This window comes from Falco punctatus (assembly GCF_963210335.1).
Source record: "Falco punctatus genome assembly, chromosome: 7".
Lineage (NCBI taxonomy): Eukaryota > Metazoa > Chordata > Aves > Falconiformes > Falconidae > Falco > Falco punctatus.
The window spans coordinates 72,108,514-72,128,126 of NC_137587.1; the positions used below are offsets into that span (position 1 = coordinate 72,108,514).

General features: G+C 50.0%; 1 long non-coding RNA gene across 1 annotated transcript in view; it reads right to left on the minus strand.

The window, feature by feature from the left end:
* Nucleotides 1–27: 27 nt before the first annotated feature.
* Nucleotides 28–19,613, minus strand: part of LOC308067040 — a 48,099-nt gene continuing 28,513 nt past the window's right edge. Inside the window, exon 3 of the long non-coding RNA XR_013929419.1 lies at nucleotides 28–1,750. This is a non-coding gene — a long non-coding RNA (uncharacterized lncRNA). The remainder of the gene's footprint in view (nucleotides 1,751–19,613) is intronic.

Consider the following 19,613-nt stretch of genomic DNA (forward strand, 5'->3'; position numbering starts at 1 on the left):
TTGTTTAAGCTCATGTCTCTTGGAAGCAGGCAAGAAGAATTCGCCTTGGCTGGCAACGATGACTTGATCTGAAAGCAGTCATCAGGCACATGCAAGCTCTTCTTTCACTGGCAAGTCTGGAGAAACAAAAAATAAATTTCATTTTTTGATTCACAGTCCTTTAAAGTTCATTCTGACTATAAAGCTGCTGAGAAAGACCTCGGTGGTTAGGCTGATTCTTTTATAAGCCCCGTGTTCATCCACCTCACAACACTGTGCTAGAACTGCTTGATTTGCTTTCCATGTACATCAGAACTGTTTTGATTTGGGGACATTTGGTGACGGCTGTTAAAACCACAATGATTAGAAAACCTTCCAAAATGTTGCTGAAATTTGACTCTGAGCATAAAATTCCCCTTAGATTTTGTCTCCACTTGTAATCATTACCTCAAGTCAGTTGATTGCCAGTTCAACCAGGGGTAATTAAAATATTTCCAAAGGCTGTTCTGGGCAACACTTTTTGCCTCGCTGCAGGCTACAAATGTTTGTGGTTTGCCTTAGGCTGATGTTCGTACCTGCCTGAGCTGGCACAGGCAGCAATGCATGCCACACGAGGAGGAACGCCTGCTCCGTCACCACTCGCCCCGCCTGGGGAAGGTGGCAGAGGGACTGAGAGAGAGCAGTGGCAGAAGGAAAGAGCGTAAAAAGCACATGCTGGATAGACAGCGATACAGCTTCTCGGTACAGAGAAGACATAAAGAAGCACACAGGAAGAGAAGAGAACTGTACGTACTTTACTGAAACCTTATGACTTCACCGCTTTTCAAGATGTCTGGATGACCCCCAGCAGACCCAACAGGTTGCAGAGACGCTCACCTGCAGATTGCCAGTTTCAGTGCAGAGCAGCTTAGCAGAGAAGAAGGGTTTTCAACTGGCATACAGAGCTTTTTGCATTGTGATGAGCTCAGGGAGGGAGAGGGTGTCATTTCCTGGCCATCCACTACCAATTTGTCACCCCGTTTTGCAGCTGTCAGCAGAATGAAAGGGAGGGCAAGGGCTCTGTGGGTCATGTGTGCTGGAAATGTACAATCCGTGATGTGGAGCAGGTCCTATCTCAAAAAGCTATGTTAGATAACCTTACCCTGCTACTGCCCTGAATCTAAAGTAAGGGCATCTTTCTCCACATCATTTTAACTACCACTTAGGAATGCTAAAACAGCCAACCAATTTGATTACACAAAAATTTTAGACTCAGCAAACTATCTAGTTAAATGATGTGAATAGAAATGTTACTTCAACAGCAACTGAAACCTTCTTATGTTTCTTACCTTCTAAAGACAATAACCCCATACCAAGGAGAAAAGAGAAGGGCTGAGGATACTGTCCTTGCAGAAGAAATCGTAAGAATATTTTAGCTATCACCCACAATGCGCCCTATATGCAGCTACATAAGTAGCATGGGCTGCGAGCAAGTGTAGCAGTGAGTTTAGAATGGAAGCTCTGAAATCACATTATACAACTGTTTGCCCTGGTTTTGCTCTAGGGGAGAAGCTCGTACATCAGCCCATTTCCACCAGAGTGCCCCTCTACATAAACCTGCTGTACAAAAGTATAATTGTATTGTTCTGTACAAAAGCATAACGATACCTTACTGTGTGACACACACACTTCTACCCCTCAGTGGCAGAGAAGCCCTTTGTCCACGTGCCGACTGCTGACTACCAGGCGTTACTTCATTCCTCATGATCCCTGCTGGGTCAGACCAGGAACACTGGAGAGCAAAGATGGAAAAGTTAAGCAACTTAACTGTCTGGCTCTTGGGCTGCAGAAGGGGGAGGGAGCAAGGAGGCAAAGCATCTGGCTTCCCCGCTTCTCTAACAGCCTGGTGGGAAGGCTGCTGTCAATTCCACCTTCTGCCTTGTTGGAATAAAGCAGAAGTGACAAGAGGCCCTCCAGGCAGGCAGCCAGGAACCAGAAATTCAATTGAGCTACCTCCTGAAACTGGACTTTTTGGGAGACCCTTTCCCTGAAATTGTTTTGACTTTAAAAAAAAGTAAATTATTGCGGTTCGGTGCCAATTCATCAGCCCTGCTCTCCTGGTTCTCCTTTCCTCCAAGAAAGCATGATTTGCACAAAAGGATTTCCATTTTCTGGATTGCTCTACAACCAGCCTCACCTGTAATAAATACACAGGCACATAAATATGCGCACACACGCATGCACAGATACAAACATTGTTATTTATAGATACAGGCATTGCCATTGACAGATAAATACATGGGTGTGTTTCCTTGCTATATAACATGCAGAGAGGGAAGTGATATGGCAGCTGAATTTACTCTACATTCGCAGATTAGGAAACAGAGTGTGGGACATACGGTCTATCTCTAGGGCTTAGACCAACTGGTTATTGGCTGGTGCTGTTGTTCCTCTAACAAGCCCCTGGATATATCACTGTGGCTGTAGAGAAATGCAGCTGAAAGAGCCTTTCACTGTCAGCAGCAATCTGTCACTTCATGTATCTTACCCTGCTTCTTACAGCACAAAAGCGTCTGAGCTGCAAGTCGGTGTTAACAGAAAGGTCATTTTGCAGGTAGACTGTGGTATTTTTCTTTATTTCTGGGAATGTGTGGCCAGCTTGAGGCACCGTCTGGATGCTGCAGCACAAATTTCAGCTTCACATATGCCTAGCCTTAATTTAAACAAGGGAGCATTTCCATTACGAACCCCATTTTTTCCCACGGATTTATACCTTAGCTATTTGGCTTTACTTTGGGGTGGACCTTCACTGAATACATTCACAGGCAGGAAGAAACTATTTTTCTTGTGCAACATCTAAACCCAGCTCAGCCTCTTTTGGTTGTAAGCTGGTGAAGGAAATTACGTATGCACACAAATACTCACAAGCACATACAAAAAGCTTACACAAATACATGCCTGCAGAGAGATCTGTTACAAAAAAAAAAAAAAAAAAAAAAAAAAAAAAAAAAGACAAGCCAATGCAAATAAGCTCAATTTTAGGAGTGAATTAATTTGACTGACTTTATTATTCTAAATTATTAACAAGTATCAGCAACCTTAGAACGCAATAACCACACTAGGGCTTTCATCTAGGTTAACTGGAAACAGATAACTTATTCTGATATAAATGATATCAGTACAATATCTGTGACTGTGATTCTGGAGGCAGAAACCTGACACACAAGGAGCCCCTCTCTTTGCAGCAGCGTGAGTTTAATAACTCCTGTGAGATTCTCCTCCCCTGAAATATTCCAGTGCCATGAATCACCCTCCGACAACACCAGAACCCCCCTATTTTCACGAATGCCAGCTGAAATCTGACCTGCACAGCACTTTAATCTGTTTATGACTTGGTCTGCCTTAGTAAGCCCTTTTTGGTTGTTTTTTTTTTAAACTCTTTATCGATTCTACATTGATGTAGTCCAATAAAGCACATTGACAGACGCAACTTATGTTGGCTAGTGCCTCTGGTTGCAGGACAGCCTCCATGGCATATATGACAAGAGGTTAAGCACCTTGCAAGTAACATACAGGTTACCCAGTTATCCCATGCTTACCAGTTCCACTCGATCCATCTCCATGACTGAGATTAGGAACAACCCCCTGTTTCTCCTGCTCACGAGCAGAAATAGGAGTGTTCCTCTCTACATATCACTTCCTAATGCTACATAGAAAAGTTGGGAAATGTGAGAAGGATTTTCCCAGTCTTAAAAGGAAAAAGCTGCAAGTGGCCACCAAAAGGAGACAAACATATCCCCACTTCTGATGGCACAGAAACCAATCTTGTGGCATCAGAGTGGGCACTGGTACCAGCAGGGCTCGAGCACCTGGGAATGGTAAGATGCCCCTATTCACATCTGCTGCACAGGTGTGGAAACAGAAAACTGATCCAGTGCCACAACACTCTACAGTAGGCAGCTAAGAATACTATGGATGTATCCTATCAGCTGGAAATGTCGCTGACATCCTCACGATATGCTGTATTCCTTGTTCATTTCTTCTGTTTCACCCAGACCTTCCCCCTGGGACTGGGGAAACACTGACTAAGGACGTCAATCAGGGAAGGTGTTCAGTAAAAGCCACAGTGCTCAGTGAATCCTAAGTGCAACATAATAGTTTTCTTGCTGCTTGGTAAGAAGGCTCAGCAACAGGGCAGAGGAGGACAGCTGAGAGCTGCAGGGACTGGAAAACCGAACTCAGTTTAGCCGCAGAGCACTTTAATGTTCCTGTTGCATTTTTCATCTAAGTATGGCAAATCCTCCCACTAAGCAACAGCCCAGGTGGCCATAAATACTGAAACGCTAACTGCCTGAACGGCATGCAGGTATTAGAGAGGGCATGCAGATAGGCATAGCGGGAGAGCAGCTGAAAGCGAAGCAGAGTGTCCTCCCAGGGAGGCAATGCCACCTGCTCACAGCGCCGGGAGCTGGCCCTGCTGCCGGACGGCTCTGGAGGCATTTGAGAGCTGCTGGATTCTCATTCATTCGAAGCTTCCTGCAGTTACAAGGCACTGGTAAGAGTTTCACTCTTCACCAGCTGGAGCCCCAAGGCAGGGACTCTCTCCAGAGGAGCTCAGGAGCTCCTCCTCAGGGAGGAAGATGAGGGTTAGTTCGGAGAGGTTGCAGCCACTGCTGCACATCAGGAGTGACACAGCAGAGACGGCCATCGGGCACCTCCTGTGCTAATGGGAGTCTTGTGTGGTGAAACTGCAGCTCATCACTTATCAAAGAGTATAAAAGAAAACATGGAAACATAGCCTTCAAATCTGCCTGGATGTGCTGCCTCTGCACTGGCAGGACACCACAGCTCAGCCTGGCTCCTTGCAAGGCTCCCAGGGAGCCCCTGCTGCAAAAAGCAGTGTGCCACGAGACACGCACATTTAACTGCCATCAGGCCATGGGCAGCCACCTTCAGGTTCTTAGTTTATAAAAAGAAGAGCTGAAAAGCCCCCTGTGCCCTCACAGAGAACCTTGCACAGCACCAGAAGGAGGAGGATTTCCTCCCCCATTCACTCCACACGAGCTCTATGGGTACGTGGCTCCGCAGAGGGACGATGGGCAGGTGGATGGGTGGCTGTAAGTATGGCAGACAGGTCGGAGCACAGGCAGGCAGCTTGCTCAGTGCTCTAGGAATGGGGGCTGCTGGAGCTGGGGAGCATTAGTGTACTGCAATAGTCCTGGGTGATACATGATGGACACAGGAGTCTGCACTGCCTCACATCTCGCAACAGTGAAGGCTCAACCTGTGACCCCCGCAGCACGTGCCTCACTCAGTATCTACCAGAGTTCCCATATGGCAGTTGCTGAGTGATCTGGACTACTGGGGCCTGTCAGGACAAACACACCAGGCTTCCTGGCATTTCACCCAGGAGTTATGAAGCTGTCATTTGCTCAGGCTGTCTTCGAACAGTGCCAGCACGCCTTGGTACACTGCCTGCTTTTCACCTGATTGTCATTTTTGGATGCTATTACCAAGAGGCATTTTTGGAGCTTCAGGACCTGCTGGGGAGAGCGAGGCCAAATTCCCAGCCTTTCTGCCTCCCCACTTCTCCCCTGCTTTCTCTTTTCTGGAAAGTTTTCCCATGCTAAGTATAGTTCCTAACAGGTGCATGACCAGAGGGGACTGTCAGGGACGCAGCTGTCCCTGCAGAGGCCTGGATCCATCTCCATCTGTCTCACTGGAGTTATCCATGCTGTCTAGCTGAGCTCTTCGGACATGGGATGGGGGAGCATCAGAGACGCAGACAGGGAGGAGATACACATACACACACACACACACACAGAGGGAGGATGATTATTCAAGGGAATGTCACAAACAAAGCCTCTGACATCAAACTAATGCATCCTTTGAGGCTTTAAAGAGCCCTTGCCACACACAGGCAGGCTGCCAGCTAACTCATCTCCCTTTCTTGCCATGCTAACAGCCTGACGCCAAGGTCAGGCTTTAAATGAAAGCTGACTGCTTTGTAATCCCCTGTGCCTCATTTGGGGATGCCACAAGACTGGTAAGAATCAGCAGCAGAAAATATTTGACCAGGACCAACTCCAGTGCAATGAATGAAGTGTTTCCCTTGCCCAGCCAGCTGCCAGTCCTGGCTTTCACCCTCCCAGCCCCGCACCAAAGCCCCTCCAGCCTGGGGAACTAGGGCTGGGCATGCAGGTGATATGAAGAAAGCAACACAGGTAGCTGAGATCCCTGTAACGCACCTCAGAGGGTGCACGTGTACGAAGCAGTCACAGACCATTGACCTTCAGATGCACAATTGTGACAAGGTGTCCCAACTCAGAGCTGCAGGGGCCCGGTGCTGGGGTAACCTTCCTGGAGACCAGTTGTCTCATCACTGTGTAGAGGGCATACAAATATGAGAAACAGAGATAAGTGGCAACCCTGCTCACAAACGTAAGTGCTTCCTACCCCTAAAGCATCCCGGCATAAGTTCAGGTCAATATGACATGAGGAGATAATCCTTTTGCAACACACCACTGCTCCTTGCCACTGCATGTTGCAGCCAGACCAGCTGACCTGTTCTGCAGATCTGGGCCCTGGGATGTGTGCTGCGTTAACAAGCTGGCTTAGCTTAATAGGAGGGTGATGAAAACCATATGCAGGGAATAAGATGGTACCTTGACATCAGCACCACCATTGCTGAAAGAACTAAGAACAAGGTTTTGTCATTTGCAGTGTGCCACTGCAGGCTGCACTCCATGCTGTGCTTCGGCCACAAAGTCCAAGGTCTGAACCGAGGGAACCCAGAGACCAACTAACTGCTAAAGGGCAGCATCTTAAGCTGCAGGAAACTGAGCTGCACCAGCCCTCAAAAGTCTGTCTGGGGCTCAGCAAAGTGGGGGGATGGTCTGGGTGAGACAGATGCATATAAATATTCGGCAGAGGGAAAATCTATTCCCCTTCTTTAATTCCCTTCTTAAAATAAAACCATGCTGCTGCTAGCAAGCCTCTGCACAGTCACACCCCCCCAAAGGAAGAACCACGATCCCAGGGTCTGGGGCGCTGCAGCCTGGGAGGGGACTGCGCTCGCCTTCAGCTGCAGGGACAAGCTCTGCAGCCAGGCAGGTGCCACAAGGCAGTGCACCCAAACGGCACTGCCACCCACACTGCCCACATATCCCTTTCCTCCTAAGGGGCAGGGCTGAGTGCACACGACAGCGATGTTTGGGGCCTCTCTGCTCCCAACACCACGTTTTACCAAGGCACTACTCTAACACCTTCAGACGTGGATGCCAACAGAAGTTTCATCGGTAGGAAGAGCGGGATCAAGTCCAGATTTACTAACACCAACACTGATTACAGGGATGGCATCACCTTAACCTTTTTCTTCAGCTCCCTTCCCTTCTTATGTCTCAATTCCTGTCTCCTCCTCCAGGTTTTCAAGGCTAGGTATGGATACTTTCCTTCACTCCTTTTACAACAACCCTTTTCAGAAAGAAGAGCTGATTGAAGCTCTTTGGGTCTCGAAAGACTATTCCATCACGTCGGTGCTGACGGGGCTGGGACTGCCAGACTGAGTTATCACAGGTCCTGCCCTCCCCTGCCATTAATAGGTACTCACCAAGGGAGCATTGGTGCCGGCCAAGCAGAGAAGGTCAACCCCAAGCTGCAGAAGCCTCCCACAATTAGGGAAGAGGCATCAAAGGGAAGGAAAAAAAATATATCCGAGGCATCTGTCCTTTCTAGACATCTCTGGAAAGTCATAATCAAGCTCAGACAGCCCCAGGGAGGGAATGAGTTACAGGGAGTCACGAACTTTCATGATCAGCTCACCTTGCATCAAGGAGACTCCAGCCAGGCATCATCCCCAGCCCTGAGCCCAGTGTCTCACAACACCCGTGTCACACCATCTGGCATCTCTTTCTGTCCCAGTTCAATCCCTCCCTGGCCAGCGGAGGGTCGCACTCCTGTCCTGTCAGCAGGACCTACGCGACTGTGCAAGTGGTGAATTTGATTCACAGTGAGCTGGGACTACACCTGCTGAGGAAAGGAGGCACATCCCATCATTCAAGTGATAGTAAAAACACAGTAGGAGTTCTCACACACTAGCATCACTCACTCCAATTCAGGAGTGCTGAGCTATTCAGGAAGGATGCTGCTGTGGGAGGAATACCATCAGGATGCTGAATCACTAGCTCTAAAGCGTATCTGCGCCCAGGAAAAAGGGACACCTCTTACCAGCTCTGGGTCAGTCCTGGGTGTCATGCAGCTGTTGGGCCAAGAAAATACGTGGCTAACACTTGTAACTCATTTTTCTACCACAGCCTGGTAGCCTAATGCCCAGAGTAAACCAAGACAGAAGCAATGCTCAGGAAAGTCATCTGCACTTGAGCAGCACAGCTGGAACATCTGCAGCATTATGCAATCCCCTGCCTGGCCAGACATGGTATTGTGAAAGGGTTTTTCCGCCCTTCCATGCCTCCACCCAGCTGAAGAAGAGCTGAAAACTGCAAGACAGTAGAGAATTAAAATTCTCTTTGCTTTTAATCCCAGATTAAGCCTGCCTCGAGTGCCAGGGCTCCTGCCAGCACCCCAGCAACGAGCACCTTCACCCCCTGAGCAGTGCCAAACAGGACGTGGTCACCAAACACAGGACCTGGGCTCTGCCCTGGGCCAGGGCCATCCAGCGCCACCAACCTAATGCCAGATCTAAACCACCTTGGTCAAGCTTCGCACCTGTACTTCACGGTATGAACAACAATCCAGCAGCATGTGATATGCTCCACGGGATTAAAGTTGGTGAACTAAGAATCTATAAAGATATCATCCAGATGGGTATCAGCACTGGAAGCCCCAAACGGCCCTGAGCCCAGACTTTACTGTGATGCTTTCAGAAACAGGAGGGGTGTTCTTCAGTCCCCCACTCCTGGGGCCCTGCGTCTGCATGCAAAATTCCACTTTTGTTATTGCAAAAATGGCACTCCTGGCTCTCACAGCTGAAAAGTCTGAGAAGGTGGCTCAGGGATTAAAACCCTCCTACCCAGACCTACGGTAAATAAAAGCCAGATTTGTAAACTATAACAATTTTAAGCCAATTTTGTGACCATCTCAGGCAGTTCTGGAGGTATGGGGCAGAATAAAGGAGGCTGAGCCATGAGAACTGGGATGGCTCCCTCTGATGTGCAGATTTCTGGAGGTAGAGAGGCACAGGAAACAAAAGCAGCCATTTGAGAGACATTTACAAATGGACTTTTGAGCCAAAATTTCCTCTCAGTCATGCCTGCACATCTCTGTAAACCTATCTGGCCTCTGCACTGTGGTTTGAGGACAATTTGACCTGGAATCTGAACAATACAGTTAAGCATTGGATCAGCAGAAAATGATTGCAGACACTTATTATTGCTTGCTACTGGAGAGTTATTGTTACTACAGAACGTTTGTTTCCCTGAGCCACACTGTGTAAGTGTCGGTGCCTTTGCTAGATTTAATAGTCCAATTATCACGGGCTATGTCACCTCCTCCCCATTCTACATGATGAGACCTGCTCTCCTGCCTTCATTCCCCTCTCCTGTTTTGCTAGCAGGCAAACACACCTTTGCCGCTCCTTCATGGGTAGTCTTCTTTTTAATTTCTCCCATGCTCAGGGCTGGTGGGGGCTGGGGGAAGCCAGACAAGTAGAAGAGGCAGTCTCTGCACTGGGTATCTCATGCTAAAGACGGCCAGCTGGGAGTGGGTCTTCTTCCCTGGGTGAAAACCTAAGTTTTTACCTACTTGGTGAAAATCTAACCAGAAGTTCTCATTAGAGTTGAAGTCATGTCAAGCTCTCCTCCCAAACATTGCAGTAAGCCACTGTGCTGGTCTCCAGGTGCTCCAGCCTCTGTCATACACAGCCTGCTCGGCACCCCAGCAGGCTTCACCCGGCATTAACAGCAAAAGTTTTGGCAGGGATGTCCAGGGAAAAAAGGACTGACAGGGCACTGCCAGACAAGGAAGCGCTTCCACCACCTGAAGTAGCTGTAAGGGGGTTATACCTGGCCATAGACCAACCAGTCTCCTATTAGCCCCACAATCCCTCTCTAAGGGATATCCTGCAAACCTTTAGTACACAGCTGCTTGTAGAGCAACACCTGGGCCAAAAACCAATATAGACACAGGAACGGTTGATGCCGCTCCTCCCCACCATGGTCACTCTACAGCAGGGCCATGGGAGATTAAATATTAAATAAAGAGCACAAGAAGGGGCAGAGGCTGGCTGGGATGGTGGGGAAGGGGCTAAGCTCCTCTTCTGCTCTTCTAAGAGCAGCCTGCAGCGGGTCATCCAGGACCTATCCTGAACCCCGTACCTGAGAACATCAGCTCCTTGCCAGGATATCGAAAGAGCCATATAACAAACAGCACTAGAGAGTTTCACAACAGGATCAGACATTTATGTGAATAAGAACAGCATCCGCAGCGACACTAGCTCAAATGAAAATTATAACAGCTATTGATTCTCATGCTTCAGGGTATAAGCTGCCTGCCAGCTGGGGTCAGGGGGAAATCTCCCCCCATAGGGTAGTATTGCACAATTATGGGCATTATGGGGTTTTTATGCCTTCCTTTAAGGCATCCGGCCTTGGCTTCTGGTGGAGACAGGATACTGGGCTGGAAGGACTATCGGTCTGTGGAGCTCAAAAAGTTTTTATGTCCTAATACAAAATTAATGGTTCTCTCACTGAGACTCCACACAGCAAAGCTGCCTGCTCTGTGCGTTGCAACTGGCAGAACAAAAGTGGGGCTGAAAACTCCTTTCTTCCCAATGCTCCTTGATGCAACACAACCCTCAGACCCTGCCCAGGCTCACTGACTCACACTAGCTACAGTCACGCCACACTCTCTGGGGATCAACGTGTTGGTGTCGGACCCTGACAGGCACAGCATGCTGCAGTCCTGAGCTCCTACGCTCAAGAGATCCCTCAGTCTTCTGCCTCCTATGCTAGGGATACCAGATCCACAAACCTCTGCAGCAGCAGGTATAATGCAGGTGGGTGGCAGGCACCTGTGTCCTTTAAACCAAGCCTTCCAACTGTACCACCTCTTCAAAGGTCTCTCTCGCTGACGAAAGGGCTGTCTGTCAGATTAGGCAGGCAGTGGAAGCAGAAACAGCTGTCTTAAAAACTGCATTTCAGGATCCACATGGAGGTCCCTTCTGCTTGTATGAACACCTCATTCATCATTCAGATAGCCAGACAGAGCTACTCATCTTCATTTGATGACACCTTTTATCTACAAACACCTAGATTAAGACTCACAACCAGCCTGTGAACAGGTCAGGATCTTTTTACCAAGCCAAGGGCACACTTTCCTGGCTCACATGCAGCACGGGGCTGGAGACCGGAAGAACTGCTTGCTCGGATCATGACTTTTACAGCAGGACTTTTCTGAAAAGTCACTGTGCCCCCACTGACTCGAGCAAGCAGGTTTTGTTGAGCTGATTATTTTGGTGTTGAAGTGGAAGCCGAGTTCTGCAACTGCACTGTATGTGGTTGACTTGTGGCTTGCCCTAAGGGAGCCAACGGCACTACTGGGAATCCTCACCCAGGAGTCCTGAGTCAGGCGTTCTGCAAAACCACAGGACCTGCTGTTTCTGTGCTCACCTTTGTGCTCCTGTATCTCTGCTGGGGCCAGCACAGTGCTGGAAATGGCAGGATTTGAACTGCTTTTGCAAAGGCATAAGGGGATCTTGCTGTCCCCACGTGCTCGGGCGTGCTCCCATCCCCTACATGGCAATGCACGCAGCCCTTTCCTACGTCCCCTGCCCACCTTGGCTCACCGGCTGGCCAGGTGAGAGCCAGCCTGCCGGGCAGGTCCCAGGCTCACCATGCCATCCGTGCCCTGCCAGCCTGCCCACACTGGCTGGCCAGCCACCAAACTTGCTGCTCAAGTTAAACATCTTTGGTGGCTGCATGTGGTCCTTGGGGCCGCGGTCTGACACAGGACACCTCTACCCACTGGTCAGATTGGGCTGGAGACAGTCAATGTGCACAAGAACGACTGGAGGAGAGCTGGGATTGACAGGTATCCTCACCACAGACACTGGGTTGCCTTAAATAATGGTATACACATCCCATAAAGTGAATAATTGCTCATTACCTTATGGGGGGAGCTTTCACCCCGAGCCCAGCTGGCAAGCAACTTATTTCACTGGGGAAAAAAAGACTAAAAAATTAGGACCCAACTCTGAAACAGAGAATTTCTCTTGGTACTACTTAGACCTCAGTGACAAAATGACTGCACAGAACAATAAGTTAGAGATCCAGAGCCCCTGTGTCCATCCTGTGACTCTAAACACTGTGGCAGCCTCTGCTTTGTTCCACTCCAATCACAGCACGGTGCTAAACTCTTCCTTCACCCCCAGTGGCTCCATCTATCTAGGGCAATAACGTCCTTATTCATACAGGGATGTTGACCAAATCATAAAAAAGATGTAATGACACTGTCTCAGCTGACACACTGATCGATGCTTTTCATGCAAAATTATGCTTTCTGTGACTAATAAATATTGATCTTTTTTGTTGCTGTGTAGCACTGCAATAAAAAGTGACTTAAGTATCTGCCAGCACAGAGCATCCTACATCGCTTTCCAGCTCCCAGCTCCCCTGCAGCCACCCTGCAGCACCCCTTTGCATGTCTTACTGCGCTTACATCTGTCTGAGCCCGTCCCACCCTGATGCCAGAGCACCATGTGTGACCCCAAGGAGAGCACAGCATCTCTGTGAACATCCACCTCCCCTTATTTTTCTGTCCTTTGAATGGTACTTATGTTACAGCAGTTCATAGGAAGAAGTAGAAATGAAATGGAATTGGAGTGAGTGCTGGTGAGGGGGAGCAGGGTCACATCCTGGGCACATTTAGGATAATAAACAAGAGAAACTGGGCCAAGTGCAGAGCAAATGGAAACATTTACAACTACTTGGCAGGGGAATCGTGTAAGTGCTAATGGGCATGGTCAGACTGCTTGAAACTCCTTAAATCAAAGCTATGGAGCTTGGTAGCAAGTGCCTGCTGACAAGCTTTGCTGGACACAAGGCATCCGTTCAGCCCTACTGAAAGGCCGGGGTCCATGTGGCAGCAGTCCTGCTCTATTTGCTCCTCTGCTGGAGAGGGCTCCAGCAGCACTCTGCATTTCACACCCCCATGGCTCCCTCACCTCCCTCTGCACTGCACTGAAGTACAAAGCAGCAGTGGCTCAGGCCTGCTTCCATACACAGAAGGGATCAGAGTGATGTGAGGATACCTCTTGGGTTGGGTTCCCAAGTTCTTACAGAGCTCTGGGACCCTGTTTTCTCCAGGTCTCACTCCACGGCCTCTTCTCCTTCCATTGCTCCCCCCCACCCCCACGGGAAGAATAGCATGTCCGTGTCACCCAGGAGCCCAGAGAAAGGAGCTGCACTGGAGAACATGAAGTGTGAACTCAGATACAGGACTGCAAATAGATTGATAGTGACAGGCAGAGGCCTGGGTTCAGTCGCTCCTGTCTGGCCATCACGCAATGATTGAAACTGTTCACTACGCATATTTTGGAAGTAGACTGCTTTGCTTTGCTGAAGGGACCAGAATTGTACCCATCGTGAGCAAAGGAATTAAACTGCAACAGTGAACCAGAAAGCAGGAAGAGCCAAAGGTCTCCAGCACTCTGTACAATCTCAGAAATTCCCATAGGCACTGCACACATATAGACACACGTGCACGCTGACTGCAGCAGATGATCCTGCTCACCGCTCTGCTTTCTACCATTGATCTGCTATGATTCCCCTGCTCTGGGGCAGCTGCTGTAATGCATCCTGTCCCTTTCCTTTCTGAAGGCTGCTCAGTCAGACAGGGACCTGCCCTGCCTTTGGTGACCTGTGTCAGTGTCCGAATGGCATTCAAGAGTGACCCAGGACTTGGGATTGTGCCTCATTCCCCATCCTTCAACACAAAACTTGCTTTCACCAGCAGCTTTAATGTGTCCTGTTTCTCCCTTCCCCATGCAGACAGCCAAGTGCTGAGAAGGCATTTAAGGCTAAAAACATACAAATTAAAAGACACTGCCTCCAGACTATGGAGCTTAAATTATGATGGCATCTCCCTCAGACTGTGCATGGGTTCACTGAAGAGCTCCCCCGTCCTGAGACCCTCCCCTTCCCCAGCCCCCTCCTGGGAAAATTGGAGAGGCAAAGGGCTGCTGTTCCAGCAGATTTGCAGAAGTGGGAGTTGAAGAATCAATGAAGCTCTGAAAGCCAGTGGGGAAAGTCATTCTGCACCTTCCTGACACCAGGAATAAATGATTCAGCGGGAAAGAAAAAAAAAATACAACAACCCTCAAATGAGGCTGGAATTACCCACTGGAGAGATATTTCATCTTGAGGAATTGTGTTTGCTGCAGCGTTCATCTCACTGAGCCACAGCATGGCTTTAATATCCAGCAAAAGGTCAAACCTAAATGGGACTTGTTACAGCTTGCTGGAGCCCCCGACGCCAGCCCGCGTGCACACACAGGATGAGCTCCCAGCCCCTCACATGGGGCAGCCTGGGAGTGGGAACTGAATCCGTCTGGGAACACTCCATGCACATAACAGCACCCAGGGTACTCACAGGCCTTCCAGTGGCTCTACATTCATCAGCCCTTCCCACCCCACCAAGTATTATCACACCCAGTTTATTAACAGTCATCCTCCCTATTAAACAGACAGCACGTGCCATCTCACAAGCCCGCTCCCAACCCTACCTCTGTAATCTCTCATCATGCAAAAGTCGCAGGGTCTGGAGACAAAACCTGCAGGGCTTGGTGCACAGGCGCTGCTCTGGTCACAAGACACATGCCCCCTCGCCGACGTCCCTGCAGCACAACGATTGGCAGAGTTAGCTCCCAGGGGCAAGGCAGACAGCATCGCTGGGACCGAGGTGCTCTCCCTGCCTGTGCTCTACAACCCGACAGTGGCATCACACAACTGGGGGCACTGCTTTGACACTAAGGCAGCATTTTTCAGCATTGCTCTTCAGCATCACTTGGTCTTAGTTTGCAAGCCTCTGCTAGCCCTCTCTGTGGTTCAAGGAGACCTTCTGCCACCGCAGCACTGCCTGCCTTGGGTACCCTGGCAGCAGGGCCTCCTCTGTGGTGGAAGGCGCCAGGATCCCCAGAGGCTCTGCCATCCTCTTTCTCCTGCTTCCTCTCTCTATCCGTATGTAAAAAAGGAAAATGAACACTAGGAGTGTGGTTGGACACTCTTCCCCTTCCCACCAGTCTGTAGAGGTGCTCTGGCGTGGCCTCTCTCACTCCCCCAGCAGAAGGAGCAATCAGCAGTGAGTCGGAGATATTGCCGAGCTCAGGCAGCATCAAAGAGCTACCAACTGGCCACAGCAAACTCAGCTGCCCTCCCTTCCAAAAGACGATCAGTATATCGGCTGAGACCACGCAGTGCCCAGGGAGGTAGAGGATGTGCCCAGAAGCCTGAAGAGCTGCGTGCAGGGCTTTACCGTGAGGCCTGAGCCTTGCTGCTAAGGGCACGCTGCTGCTTCAGGGCCAAATCCAGCAGCGCGGGGCTTTCGCCTGCCAGAGGGAATGGCAGGAACACAAGACACAGTGGGAGCCAGTCCCTCCGCCGAAGCAGAGGCCTGAAACACGGAGCGGAGCTGAGCTGGTCCTGCAGAAGAGTACCTCCCTCCCAGGGGTTCCCACACCCGGTTCATTTGGCCCACACCAAAACTGAGGAGTGCAGCCCAGCAACAGCCTGCGCTCGCTGCCTTCGGAAGAGGGACTGGGTACAAGCAGAACAGTGTGTCTTGAGTGACAAGCTTGGGTGTCTTGAGCAGGGTGAATTTGGGGTGAATGTTAGGAGCTTCCAGGTGTTTCCGTTCAAGGGATGTGACTGAGCAAGGCACCTGTTTATTGTAAAGGGAGGTGGGATTTCAAGGCACTTGAGGCCTGCAAGGGGCAGCTGTCGGCTCCTCCTCCTTTGGAAACATCAGTGCTTGCAATACCTTTTCTGAGCAGAACCACAGATACTTTCTGCCAGTGCCCTGGTCCCGACCTGCCGCCCCGTCTCCTGCCGGTCCCTTCCCCTGCTCACCTCCCACACCGCTGATGCTGCCTGCTCTGAGGAACGCCAGCCCGCTCAGACTTCTTACTTAAGGAAGATGTTTTTATGAGGATCACACTGAACATTTGGGTCTGCTTGGGAGTATTTGAATCTTCAGTGTGTACAAGTCCAGAGTAGTCCTCAGGGGCTGTGGGAGCACTCTCCTCACACCCATCTACTTCACGGCCTCCATGGCCATATTGTTCTTCCCACTTCTGCTTTTGTATTACCACTGTCTCCCTCCATCCACAGATCTTCCCAGCCTCTCCTCAGTAATTTGTACACTTCCTCCTTCCCTCGGACTCAGCCCTGCTCTCTGGGAGTCTGGCATACCCATCCTGACTGCAGCAGAGTTCCAGGAGTGAATCAGGCAGACAGGAGGTGGAGGGAAGTCAGAGATTCCCAGAGAGCTTCCTGCCTCCTCTTCACCATCACAAAGGTGAGAGTCCAAGAGAAGAAAGGAGTGAACTGAGCCCTTCCTATAACATCCACTGTCCTCCCAAGAGGGAATGACTGCAGGTCAGTGAGTTGAGCAGAGCAGGATTTTACCTAAAGCAGAGCTGAAAATCTGCTTGAGCTTTGGGGTTTATAGCAAAACTGGTCCCAAGCTACAGGCAAACTCCAAACCCTGCAATGAAACCAAAAGATTTGAGAACTAGCAACTCTCCTGATAGCCCTGTGCCTTCCAGCTTCCATCCCAGTCCTTCACCATGACCTGAAGACCTCCTGCTTTCCTGTTCAGAACCATATTAAACTCTGCCAATGCACCTCCATCCTGCCCAGCAATTCCAGCTGCCCTTTCAGCCCTTTCTGATGAACAAGCTGCCATCCATGATGGGCAACATGCTGGTTTCTGTTCTGGTGTGGACAAACGTCCACTGGGGAATCACCTGAAACTACCACTCTCACTTTCACTTGTGACTTAAGCCAGATTTCACTATGTACAGAAAGATTAAATTTTGCTAATGTTAACACAAGATAATTTTTTGTTCAAATATTTACAGTTAATGCTCACCAGAAAGTCAACAGGATTCTGCAGGACAACGCTCAACTACGCACATCCCCCAAAGGAAAACAGGGGGTTTATGTGGTATTTAAAACATCCAGAGACATCCAAAATTCAGCCCTCCTGACTGTTCCTTGGCCAGGCTGGGTCGGTGCCACACATCCATGCCTCTGAGGGAAGCAGGAAGAACTTGTTGGCCTTTTCCTCCTAATAATGGTGAACATACGGACATGGTCAGAGTGGGTCACCAGACCCTCACACGGTCACGCTAACAGAGGTCGAGACCATCTCTGAATCGCAACCAGCAGCCACATACTTAGGAAGCCAGTGCTGTGGAAAATGGGGTCAGGTTGCTTCTCCCCATGTTTGGCTTTGTTGAGCTGTTTGTGTCTCCTGGATGCAAGACTTCCCTGGCAACGAACCAGAGGTGTCATTTGGAGATCTTGTCCTTTCAATTCAGGATGTTTAAATTCAAGACTCAAGCTTGTGGTTGGCAGGGAACAGGGGCAAACAAACAGCCAGATGATCTGCTGTCAGCTCCTGACAGCCCAGCCCAGGGCAGCCAGGCCAGCCTGCAGCAGCTACCCCTCCTGGCGGTGGGGAATGCTTGAGTACAGAGGTAGCGGCTTGAGGACCCATCAAAGATTTACACTGCCCAGGCTTTTAAGCACAACAGAAAATAATAAAAAAAACCAACAGACAGTAAGTGTACTGCAACATTCCGGCTTTGCTCCCTCCTCTGCCATTCCTAGGTGCTTCCTGACAGTTGCACTCTCCTGTTTGAGCACCCACCTCACAATTACATGGCAGAAGCAACATTTCACCAGCAGAAGGAAGCCCAAACTCAATCACAGCTGCACTAGACATCTGGGGGTTTGAGGAATCTCCCCCACTCACCCAGCACCTCCCGACTACTTCTAAAAATTTCTTTGCTGCTCCCCCTCCCCCTAGACCCTCTTTTTGGCATGTCAACCTTTATTTCAAGCTCCCCTCATCCCCTCCTGTGACTGTTCGTGCCTTTAGTGTGCACATCTGAGGTTTAATGGTTTTCTGGGAGTTAAGTACAGCTCAAGTTTGACAAAGCTTCTGTGGCAGATTGAGAAGCTCAGGTAGAAACCGCCCTTTCCCTTCTCTGCTCCTTTACAAAGGTCAAGGGGAGGTGGAGGGAAGCTGACCTCCCACTGATGAGCGCAGGCTGAACCCCTGTGTCAGGAGCTCTGAAGGAAGAACAAACATCTTCAGATGTTACTCCCACTGGACGAAGGCTGAGTTGATTTAACAGCCTCCTTTCCCTGAGCGGACAATCAGCTTCCCCAGGGAGCCAATGACATTCTGAGACTTTTCAAACAGGCGGTGCTTTTCTGAAATGAAGCTCCTATCTTTGAAGATTTCTCATCTATCTCCCAGTGCCCTGGGCATCACATAAGCAAGCTTTCTGCTCACATACACCCTGTTCTCTCACACAACCACGTCCTGCAAAGGGCTCAGCAGCAGCTGCATCCCGTGCCAACTTTCCTCTCTGCTGCATGCAGAAACATTCCCATGCAGCTGCGGTGGGTGGGGGTGTGACCCTGGTGTGATCCCTAAATCCACCAGGCAATGCAGGAGTGTACACAACTTCCTCTTGCTTGTCACCACCTTCCCCTCTGACAATGCAAGCCGCAGACCTACAGCTGGCAGGTCAGTGTTCCCCCTGTGCTGCTGAATAAGGAAATGCTGAGGCGGGAATGCAGACAATATCCTAAACAAATCTGCTGTTTACAGTCCCCTGTAAACTGTTTACATTGCTGGGGACAAACCATAGAGGAACAGCAGCTGGAGCATGTTCTTCCCAGTGCTCCTGTGGGAGTGGAGCTGACACATGTCTGGAAAGGGTGCAAATGTACAAGAGAAAAGAAGAGGCAGCAAAATCCCAGCACCACCCACTCCCCCAGCCTGCCAGGACCTCCCTCAGCACTGCCTCCCTGAGAATGCTCCAAGGGAGGCGGGCTGACCCTAGGGTGCAAAGTAGCCAAGTCAGCTGCAGCAGGGAGGGCCAACCTCAGGCTCCAGAGCAGTGCCTGGGGTGGTGAGCTGGCCAGGGGCTGCTGAGTGAGCTGACTCCCTGCTGCTAGAGGAAGCAGACCTGAAGGAGCCAGTCCCGAACCTCCCCTGCAGCCCCTTGGCTCTCTGATGCATGTGAAGTGTCTTGTGACTCTCATCCCATGAAGATGCAGTGTGTGGCTCACAGAGGCCAACCTCCTGCTATCTTATATATGTGTATTAAGAGTGGTTAAAAATGGGGCCTCAGAAATACCAGCAAGAACATTTTGAAGTCCTGGCATAAAATAAAAGCCTCAGTGTGCCTCTAATCTGCCCTGCTTCCTGTCCATGGAAACCTCTTTGAAGTGCCTGTGCATGCGGCAATGCATCAGTACAGCCTAGCGAGCCCAGCTGAAACACCCGTGACCCCAGCCACCGCACCCCCAGGACAGCCGGGGCTGCTGATACAGGGTGACTGCCCAAGCCAGCCTGGGGCCAAATGCAGGGCATGAAAGGCTTCGGTGGATGAAACAGCAGGG